General features: G+C 34.2%; 1 protein-coding gene across 2 annotated transcripts in view; it reads right to left on the reverse strand.

Annotated features, from left to right (window-relative positions):
- LOC118202282 (transducin-like enhancer protein 4) overlaps positions 1-12,121 on the reverse strand; it is a 645,188-nt gene that overhangs the window by 364,672 nt on the left and 268,395 nt on the right. The gene's annotated exons all lie outside the window — the stretch shown is intronic.

Consider the following 12,121-nt stretch of genomic DNA (forward strand, 5'->3'; position numbering starts at 1 on the left):
TAATTCTTCTTCTTGAGACTATGAATTTGTCCTTAACAACTTGCAAGGATTCACTGTAGCCATGTGGTAAGAACAAATACAAAAAGATACCATTGTTAAATGACTATAAGGCCTATAGACATCCTATAGACATCCTTAACCCTACCGGTCAACGGAATTAAGGCACTTACAGAGATAAAGAAAGCTTAAATAAAGTTGGTGGTAGAGGAAACAAGGATGCGGTCTAGCAATTTGTTTCTGCCTCTCGATGCTGATCCCCAGCGCAAGGGGGAGGGTAGAACAGAAAAAAAGAGAAGAAAAAGAGGAGCAAGAAGAAAAAAGGTCGTGTGCGTAGGTAGGGTCTTGTATCCCAGTGGTTATCGATTGCTCCAGAGAGGGAGCAGAAGACAGCATCCATCAGATGATAATGAGGCAGGGTAATGGCCCCCTTTTGCTCTCCCCACTTTTCCCTTCTTCCACCTACCCTTTCCGCAGTGGTCTCTCTCACGTGACCTGGACGTGCCGAGTTGAGGAGTTTATCGTACTCTCGCGGCCGCGCACAAAGAAAAGAGCACAGAGAACTCGAATCACGCCTATGGATTTTTTCCGTCTTCTTTATCCTTTTTTTTCCTTATTGCCCCAGCCTCTCTCTCTTTTTCCCTTGAAAGGGATTTGCTGGCGCTATCACGCCACATTGAGTCGAGTATCTGGCATGGATAGAGTGAGGTGGTTAGTTACAGGGTTGCCACATTTCGTCGTGTAGAAGTGAGAAGGACTACTTTATTATTTTGAACGAGAAGTGGTACCAAGGTGGTGATTATACCTATTCATATATTTTCAAGCACAGACATGAATATTAAGAAAAGTAAATACTACGTTATATAGAGAATAGATGAAAGATTTAAACATCCTTCTGTTAGTCACGAGGTCTGAAGCAAACAGTTGCTGTCAATATATAAAACATTAATATCAAAATTAATCTTCAAAAATTTTTAATAAAATTAGATTCAATAAATGGACATTAGAAATAAATAATTAAATTGTAATTAAGTTTACCCAAATGAATCTTTAAAAGAAGTTAACTTTTTATGGACTAATGGCAGTAAAGACTCAAATACAATCTATGACAGAAGCTGTAGAAAAATTTTATCGAATATAAAAGCGTTAAGAAGAAAGATAAGTAAAGGCAAAGCATCGCAAATACTTTAGGAAGGCCTTAGAGTATATCCATATTAAAAAGAGTCATGAAAACAAACACGCAAGTAGCTTAGCTAGAATTTGTAATTTCGAAATTCTGATTGTTTTGTGAAGTTTAAACACTGGAAAACATTGGAGTGTTTGACACATAAAGTTGAAATATAATATGTCTTTAGAAAAAACGAGAATATAATGTTTCAGAAAAGTATATTATAATAAAGAAAGGAAAATACAAATAGTTTCAGACTGAACTGATGTTATAGCTTCATCACTAAGGACTACATACCGAGATGTAGTTAAAATTCAAGCCAAGTTGATAAGCTTCGCTATGATTTAGTTGGTTATAGTTTCACTAAATATTAGCGCATAGTTATATATCATGCGAAAATATCGAAGTTTATCCGAATCAGATACAACCACAGAAAAATGCTCGACTATGTAAAGAAGAAGAAAATTAGTATAATATAATGAGAACAGAAAGGAGGGGAGGAAAAACTTTAAAATCGTTTTTATTATCAAGAAAAAAAAAACTGAGGATGATTGTTTAAAACAAAATCCGGGTAAATTATTTGATTTAAAATGATTACCTAGTTCTATCTGACTAGGTAATCAGATATAAGTCAGATAGAACTAGGTAATCATATATCAATATCTGATATTGATGCTCGTTGATTTTTAGTACGAAATTAAGCTATTTACAGTTTAATCAGAATGAAATACTGAAATGGAACTAATATCAATACCAGACTTAACTTTGCTAATTTTAAATTTCATACAGAACAGCAGCTTTCCAGTGCAACACTTACGCATTATTCAGATATCAATAAAAAATCATTAAAATATTAGTACAAAAATCTTGCTCTTCAGAAGACTTCATACATATCTAATTTATTCTTCAGAATATGAAAATTCTTGAAACCTAGATCTATTTCGAACAAGATCTCTTAAAAACTCATATCTTTACCAGTGCTATAAATAGGATTTTCTAGAAGAAAATTTTCTAAATTAAATATAAATATCATTATTACAGATAGATTTGGAATAACATAAAGTTAATATTTCAAAAATTCAAGAAACTTGGAAATGGTTTCTACCCACATGCTTTCCTCAAATACTTAAGAGGTTTGTCAACATTCCTTCAAATGGAATTCTACAAGGACTTTTTTAAGTGCATCTATAAAATTCTTACTTGAACCATCGTCGCAGCTCTCATTTTTGAAAACCAAACCAATATCAGATGTGCATCATCGAATGCAAAATTCTCCTCCTACACTTTTTTAATGTGCTCAGTTTACTAATATTTCATCAATGCGTTATCGTCAAACAGAAGCGTTTGCACATCATCGAAAAAAAAATCATCAGAAGATTACTTAAGGAATCAACACTTAGGAACTTATTTCAAGTCATGAATTTATTTTTAATATACACTCTGAAATTCCAATTAACAATGTGTATGGATTATTGGTTTTACAGACTATCCTTGCATTGTTTCTATACAAAGTTCTCAGACCAGAATTTGAAGGAGAAGAAAAATGTGTGATATTTTGGAAAGAAAAAAGCCTGATTTTTGAATCTCATTACTGAGGCTTGCAATGGAATCAAACGCTTAATTAAATTCAGATTGAAATAGGATTGACGACTGTTAGGGTAAAATAAGACTGCTCATCTATGAAAAAGCCTGAACAGTCGTTCAATTTATTCCTGGCTTCAGCTCTGAAAAGTATAAGCAAAGGTAATACAGAAACATGGATAGATAAAGCCAAGAATAAATGAAGTCTATATAATTTTACTGCAGCAAGACAATCTTGATGGATTGAATCACAGTAAACAGAGCGCGAAAAAAAAAGCAAAGACGAAGTAGTTATTATTAATGTTCACTTGTCTGACCTTATAGTGAGCCCAAGCCCACGAAATTGCTCGTGGCAAAATGTTGGCAACAGCCTTGAGCACCTTACAGGTGACAGTGCAATTTAGCTAAGTTCCGCCTCCCAATTTTGATGCAGAGCACCCCGGGGGAACGTGTCTGAGGGTCTCCCACCCCTCTTCCCCTACCACCAACATCTCAAAAGGACTTTCGGCTCGCTGCATATTTATAGTACCCCATGCCGCACAGATACTATGCATTTACAAACAATCATGCCGTCTTCAGGATTAGTACCCGGGGCCTTCGGCACGGCAATTAGCGACACTAACCACTATACCGGTTGGACGGCGAGACGAAGTTAAAGTACTAAACATAGCCATATGTAGAACAATTTTAAACAATCTGAATGAAAAAAAAACTGAATTTCAGCTTAATGATATGGCAGTTACGTGCGTTTGCCTGTATTGCGTGAAAAATTGTCGAGATGGTTCTAGAACAAGCGCATACTTGCTAAAAAGAAAAGAAACCCCTTTTTTTTTCCTTTAAAAAAATCTTCTTTAAAATAAGGAACATATCTTATATTAAAGAAATATGACTCCTTCATTAATCAAAAACAAAAAATCTATTGATGAACGTTTTCAAATGAATAATTGAATAATTGAGAAAACTATGCAACTTTTCAATTATTTTAATTACGCTCTATTTTTAGTAGCATCATATATTATACCGGGGTGTCTGTATATTTTTAATTTATCCGTGCATAACCTTCATTAAATAGTACAGATAAAAGGAAGTTCAGGGCATTTCTCAGTTTCATAAGGATTTTAGACATTTAAAAAGCGTGTACCAGGTGAAATATGTATTTATACAGCTGTAAAATAATTTTAAGTGCACAAGCCAAACTGCATAAAACTCTTAAATGAACAAAATTACATAAACATGCCATAAGTTAACCTTAGCAACGAACTACCATAGAGCTCGTGAATGTTTAGCTCTTCATTATGTTGTTCTGTTTATATATAAACAGTTATTATCCTTCACTGTTACAAGATTATTAAAGAGAATTTCAGTGCTTATATATATACATATATATTAGTGATTAAGGATTATTATGTTTGTATATTTAATTGATTACCGTATAAATTTAAAACTCTAATTAAAACGAATTCTTCTAAAAGTATTAATCAATTTGGCTATGGCTATGATACTCATTGCTATTCTAAATTGGTAAAAGCTTATACAGACGTACTAACAATTTTATTGTTAAATACAGTTATGGTTATGGTTATGGTTAACTGTTAAATACAGTTTATTGTTAAATACAATTAACTGCTTGTTAATATATTAGTAGTTACTTGAGTTCAGATAGTAAAAAAAAGATTAGCGTTTAATTTCACACAATACAAATATTAAAATTTGCGTTTTGTAAACTGGACGAATCATTCTTCAATAAATAAAAATTAACTCACGCAGTAATCAAAAACAGAACACAAGATACATACTAATAATTTCTCACTGCAATGGTATTATACAAAAAAAAAAAAAAAAAAAAAAAAAAAAAAAAAAAACACCCGAATAGTAAACTTCAGATATTTACTTTTTAGGTGTTTAAACTAAATTTACAAGCTCAGTAACCCTGTACAAAGTTTTGCTCTTGCTTAAATTTACATTTTAACGTCAAATCTGTTCATTTGTCAGTAAGTTATTCTTTTCCTTCAGTGGCATGTCTTCTGATTTCCAACAATTCCCTTATTGACAACCCTTATCCTTAATTCCAACCTTCCCTTCTTCATGCCAACAATTCTCTTATTGACCATTCCCTTCTGAAAATATTCGAACCTATTTTTTATCCAGTTATACTCAAATTTCAGTGCAAAATTAAAAGAATTTGCAAATAATGCCAAATTTCTGAAAACCTAATGGGCATTCCGTAATGAAATTCAGTATGAATGTACAGTTATAACAGAAAACGAAATGTAATATTGAGGGGTATCAGCAACCCCTATACCGACAATGTTAAATGGGCCATTTTCGATGTACCCTTTTCTCAAAATCTGCTGTAGATACACGCTTGAAATTTTTGTGTAATTAAAGTATACCTATCTGATTATACTGAAATGAGCTTTTCAAACATTTTGAATTTTAGAGTAATTTACAGAATATTTTGTTAGACACAGTAAAATTTAGCACTTTTCTCACACAAAGAAATTTTTAAAATTTTTTTTCCTAAATTTATCACAAAAAGCTCATTTTCGTAAATATTAGAAAACCTAATAAATAAGCTATACGTTTGGAGAAAAACTCGTTTTTATGTAAAACTCCTCATTGATCAAAGTAGTAGATGACAAATTAAAACTAGATTTTTTACAGTTCTAATTTTCATAGAGATTAAAGAATGGTATTTTTAGAAAGTAAAAGTATAGGGAATTTGAAAATGCAAAAATCCGAAATCACAATTTCTTGCAGATTTTGGGGTTCTAACACTCCTTAAAAAGTAATTTTATGCGCAAGATAATCATTAAATTTCATAATGCAATGCTGTCCAAAATCCACGTTGTGATATCGAACTGAAAATTAGTATGGTACGGAGTATGGTGCCTTCTCTCAAGCCGATAGTTTGCGCAGCAAAATGACATACTGGACAGGCGGCAGATGAGGAGTCCCTGCGGCAGTCGATCTCACTCCTTCAGTAAGGTAGTTCAACTCCGAAAAAAAAAAACTTGGAAGGGGATGGCGAAATGAAATTGATTTCCAAAGCACATCCTACACATGCTCTGTGCGGGTTACGGTTAGGAGATCTGGCTAGCCAATCCATGAGGCAATTACCCTCACTTTCCAGGCAATCGTCGACCAGCTGAGTCCTATGTAGATGAACGCAGCCGTCCATTAACAAGAACCCAGCCCTTGAAAAGTCGAACATAGAGCTCTAAGATCTCCTCTCTATAACTCATAATAATCATGCAGCCTTTAACAAGCATGCGCAGGGATATGTGGCCATTCAAAATAAATGGCTGTCCAAACTATAACGCCTCCACCACCGTAATGATCCTTTCCCTTGATGAGGGAGGGATGGTATCGCGTTCCACGCTCTCTTTAGATAGTACACTGAGAATCAGTGTCCAGGCTGAATCTCAACTCATTTGCAAAAAGCGCAGTGCTCCGCTGAAATCTAGTCGTCGGTTCATCTTGCCAACAAAGCGCGTTCTTTTGTGTGCTGCAATGAGCGGGATGCAAACAGCCACTCTTCTTGCATGCAGCCGTATCACATAAAGTTTTCAGGCAAATTGTAGACCGGAAAACTCTTAATGTCAGCATACAGCTCACGTGTGAGTTGTGAAGCTGTAGCAGTTGCGTGTCGCCGCGCTAAAAGTGCCAAGTAATAGTCCTCATTGTGGATGTTGTTCGATCTTGTCCAGGTACTCTCGATATCAGTGTCCTGAAACTGTATTCACAACCTGCAGACAACACTGGGTGTTAGACTAAGATCTGTAGATACCTGCGCTTGTGAACGGCGTGTTTCCAGGCTACGGAAAATTCATTCCATCATCCATATGTTCATAGCTACTCATTTTAACTGATACCTTCTACAATTTACCCAAACCTTGCCAGAAACACGGCGCATATCATGAAGGAGTATCGGCACATAAATCGCCGAAAACCCCTTTCGCTCTTATACCCCTCCACAGTTACAGGTCCAGGTAGTGGAGTTAATCTAAATTAACACAGTTACAGGTAGTTAACACAGTTACAGGTAGTGGAGTTAATCTAAATAAAATAAATTAAAAATTTAATATAAATATTTGCAATCTTCAGTTAAGATAAACATGCCGAATATTAATTAGAATCACACTATAAGTATTTCTCCCGCCTTCTCAACATGCCATTGTGGTGTAGTGGTCATTTTTCACCTATTCCTGACATTTAAAAAAACCTAATGTCTATACAACACCTTTATTATATTCAGGAAAAGCATTAATAAATTAAAAAACGTTTTTTTCCACAGAAAGTTTAACTAAGACATTTAATGATACAATCCTATACTATGTTCTTCAATTTTCCGGATGTTTATACATTTGTTTTATTGTAGTTAAAGAAAAGCAATCATGGAATTGTCCTTGAAATATCTTGTCTAAAATTATTATGCGTTGAGTAGCAAAACGATCAGTGTTGAAAATGAATGAATTTGAGATTATTAAACAGATCATATCAAAATCGTTAATGTAAGAATTGAGAAAATGGCACGAATTTATAAATTATAAACACCTTTTCAGTCTACAGAACAGTAAAGAAAATTCTGTTCGAAAAGTACAAATTTATATCATGGTGACAATGTGGATTGTGGGAAGATTCCATTTATTCTTCAAAAAGGATTCAATATATAAGAAAGGAATGAGAATGACATTAATAAATTTAAATAAGATACAGAATAAGACACATATGAAACGTACTAAATGAATCAATTGACATTAAAAAAATTAATTTGTAGCTGTTCATATAAAATTACATAAATGCAAATCATGTGTAAAACATGTAAAAGAAAGGATGACTGGCTTAAAATTCTTTATGCATTTCTGGTTTCCAGAATTTCAAAACATCTACATATGTTTTCTGATTTTGGTTTATAATATAAGTTATCATCCAGTAAACTCAAAGTATACACCACAAATAAGGAGTTAGCAATTTTCTTACTATGCGTGATATTCCACTAATTGCCAGAGGAATTCTATACATCTCAGTACTAAGGTCTCTTTATATTTGAAGCAAATTACCCCACAGATAGAAAATTTTTTAGTTCTAAAATGTTCTCTTTCATCAATAGAAAGTTGAGAAAATGTTATGTTCCCGATTTTTACTACGTTATCAAACTTTCCAGGAAATTCATTTAGCGGCTTTGAGAAGAAGACCCAACTAATGGCAAATGCATCTCCTAATGGATCGAATTTGAGAGACTGAATAGATATTGACAAAACGGCCATGAACGGAAATACGCTTACCATTACATTCATAGCTTTTCAACCCCAATCTCCAAGCAGGCATAATTATTTTCCGTTACACTGCCAAGAAAATCAAAGTATCCAGAAATCATTATTTAGGATAAGCACCATCGACAAAATAATTAGAGCGAAAGAAGGCTGAACGGGGGATTACTCTTTGGCAAGGGCACATTTTCTCAGCAAAGAGAAACAACAGACAGTAAGGCCGGGGCAACGTGTGGGAACTTAACTTAGAAAATACTACGGCCGTGTAGAATGGGAAGACATCCAGAGGAGGGAGAGGACCTGGCCACAAGTTCGGCCAACACATTTTAAGAGGATTCCCAGATCGCCCTCTGATCAGCAATCGCGCCGGAATCACTCTCCAGAAAGGACGAGATCACCTGAAACGCTTGGCACTCAGCACCACCAGCTCCATAAGAGAGAGAATGAGAGAAGGAATGAGAGATGGGAGGTGGTAGAGAGTGGGGCTGCCATTACGCGCCGCATTTGCTACCGGCGGGCGGTAAGGTGAAGGGGGTAGAAGAGTAGTCTCCGCCCCAATCCTCTTAAGAGAGAGCTCGTGCCGGCTCGGTGGGCGCCCGGATTACTTAATCTTGGCCATCAGATTGGCGGCCGGAACTTGTTCGCGTCTTTATTGCCCGAAAGCCCTGTTGACCAATGGGATTACACGAGACGCCGGCTTTATGTCTTCGCGCCCCGAATAAAAAAAAAGATGAAGAAAAGAAAAGAAGCACTGAAAAGGGAGCTTTCGCAAATCTAGTATGGCTATGGAATACCTTGGTCCTCAAACTCAAGTACATCCTGAAAAAAATATTTTGTCACATTAATCTGAGGACTACGCATATCATATATACCTTTACTTACAACACAAAGTTGTCGTTGTTTACCTCCGAGTTTCAGTAAAATGTTAAAAATGGCTCAAAATATCTAAATGATATTCACATGACGTAGCCACGATGTACAAACGAACATCTGCGAGCTTAAATCATAAGTGTCTGTTTGGTATTAATCATACTCTTTTTAAAAATAGGCATAATTAATTATTCATGCACAATGACGTGGATATTAATTTAATGTAAACCAGTCAATGAACTATTGCTTGTGTCAGCAAATTTCTTATAAATATTAAACGGAATATGAGTACTAAATAAATTATAATTAATAACAAGCTTTCAGACGAAATTAATTTAGATAGAATTTGGAGGACAAAATTCGTCGCTTTATGAAAATCATCAAGCATTTATAACAGAACTAAGTTTATAACACTCTAATAATACAATACTTACTTCTCATAGCATTGTAATGGTAATATACCCTTGCAACTTGGAAAATTATCAGCCTTAGCTATTTCGTAGATGTCTGGCTCTGAATCTACAAAGATACGACAAATCTTCGAATCCACGAAAAGCATTTTCTACAGGACCTTAATTTCTGAAAGCTCGTGAAGCTCATAATTTTGTCTGTTATTTAGAATTTCAAAATTCATTCAAAATGATGGTAAAGAAAGAGTGCCAAAACAAAAGCCATTCGAAAACAATTTGGGCATCTGAGTAAAATTTGAATATTACAAAAGCTTTTCTTATTTATTTATTTTTATATATATATATTTTATTTTGGTGGAGGTGATGGAACACAGTACAAAATTGATAAAAATATTAATTTCAATATGTGTTTTCATCAGCAAAAGTTTGGGCATCAGGCTAATAAGCATACACATTTTAGCACTACAGAAAGTTTAGAATTGCAAAGCTTATCAGTTACATGCATCTAAGCTTACTCCTTTTGTAGAGACATTAGCATTTTTTGGATACAGGAAAGAAGAAAAATGAACAACGCCTTCGCCGGAACTCGAACCACGGGCCTCTCGAATACGCGCCGAGCATGCTGACCGCTACACTACGAAGGCATGCTAAGAAGGAGAGAGAAATACCTTATATACTCCCCCTTTTAAAGGGCGACTGGGGATTAGGAGACGCAATTGCCAAATCCTGGGGGCGGAGAATCATCATCCACCACTCTTTTAGTTCGTGCACCACTGTAGAGACATTAGTATTTATTTATTTATTTACTTTGAAGCAGGAGAGATGAAAAATGAGCAACGCCTTCGCCGGGATTCGAACCACGGGCCTCTCGAATGCGCGCTGAGCGCTACACTACGAAGGCATGCTAAGAAGGCGGGAGAAATACCTTATACTTTTAGTTCATGAACACAGACTGAAATGCACATGATTTATTATAATTTCACATAACACAAAATTTTGTCCAGCTAATGTGATAATTTTTCATAAATGCTAGAATAATCAGATTTTTTTAGTAAGTAAAAACAGCAAACATAACGCTTTTATAACTAAACTTGCATTGAAATTTTTCTCAACTGATAAAGTAATATCTTTTCCTATTCCTATGCCTAGCTTTATTGAGTAAAAACCATAATATCATTTGTATCATGTGAGCATTTTAAGATTAACTTTAATTCGGCTAGATAATTACGATAGAAATTAATTGCAAGGCCTGTTTGTCTTTAAAATATATCTATATATTTTTTCTTCACGATTTCGGATCCTAATTTAAAAAAAAAAAAAAAAAACTCTCAGGGAGTAAACTATAGGTAAACTAGGTTATCATTATTTTTCTATACTATCAACAGAAAAAAGTTATTTTAATATATTACTATGTATCTTGAATTTTATTTAAATTTAATTTAATATATTTTGTATTATTTTCGTTTTTGGCTTACCATTTCGATAACTTATAGATCATCCAATATACTGGTTTCAATGGCGAGTAACATAGGTCCTTCTCCTTCAGAAGGTGGGATTCGAGTCTAAATTTACGCTTTAAAAAAGGGAAAAAAGTTTAAAATTTAACGGTCACCTAAAAGGGTGTGTTAAGATTTTTACACTCCAGCTAACCCACTTCTTTTTATCTTTTTAGCTTTTACGCATTTTTAGCCTTCGCACTTACACCAAATACAAATTAACAACAAAATTTCAAGCATTTTAACAGCAGCATAGAAGCATATGTTTAGAATTCCCGATGCAGCGTCAAGTGCTAGAAGGCATTTTTACACTTTTTTCAGTCTTCTCTCAGTTCACCGTATCACTATTGTTTCCTTAGTAAGATGGCTTTTATTATTAACGTTTTTGGTGTTTAATTTATAATTAAATATCACGCTCTTTGGACTTACCCCACATACAATTCCATAGCAATTTCACAAAATATTTAAAAACAGTTTAAATTTGGAATTTCCGACAGACAGTCTCGGTACATTAGAGATAAAAATGTTTCATTCAGTACAGAGGTGCCACTGCTCGGCTTGAAATCGATGAGTTTGAAAATCAAAAATAAATTCAAATTTTGCTAGATATGAAATAGATAATAAAATTAATTCGAAATTAGTCCACATGCAATCTTCTAGTGGAAGTCTATGTTATTCAAAACTGGATGTCTCTAAGTACCGTCATTTTTTCACAGGGCGAGAAACACATATACATTCATGCATATTCTTCATTATTTTATTTCTCTAAATATAATACAAGGCGATAATATTTGGTGGCAACAATTTCAAAAGTGATCTGCCACCAAATCTCGTTTCGAGACTAATAGCACATTAGGGCTAATTCTCTCTTGGGTTAAAAAAATTGGGGTATATTTCTTTTCTGAAGAATATGACCTATCAGCGCTCCTTGAAATCTATGGAATTTAACATAAAATCTGCATTAATCTTTTTCAATCCCCCATCGACTAAAATCTGAATTTTTTTTCATCCCCATAGTCTAATTTTTTACTTTACTTTAGCGCATTGCTCTCTCATATATTTTTCATTTGAGTCATTTCTGATTCACTTGATTCCTTGCTGAGTGCTGATTTCTGTTGTTAACATCGTATGAAAGTTTCATTTTAAATCTTGCAACAGAAGCTCCATAACATGTTCTATACTAGTGCTTTCAAAATGATAAAATTTATTTTTCTATAACGTTCAAACGCTATTTCTGTTATGATTTGTCGATAAAGGCATGGATTTAATTTTTTTTTCACGAAAATTAGCATTAAAAACCCAAGTTTACCAGCACTCATAAAATTC

This window comes from Stegodyphus dumicola, chromosome 2 (genome assembly GCF_044657685.1).
Source record: "Stegodyphus dumicola isolate Sdum_Otavi_A_Nest chromosome 2, ASM4465768v1".
Lineage (NCBI taxonomy): Eukaryota > Metazoa > Arthropoda > Arachnida > Araneae > Eresidae > Stegodyphus > Stegodyphus dumicola.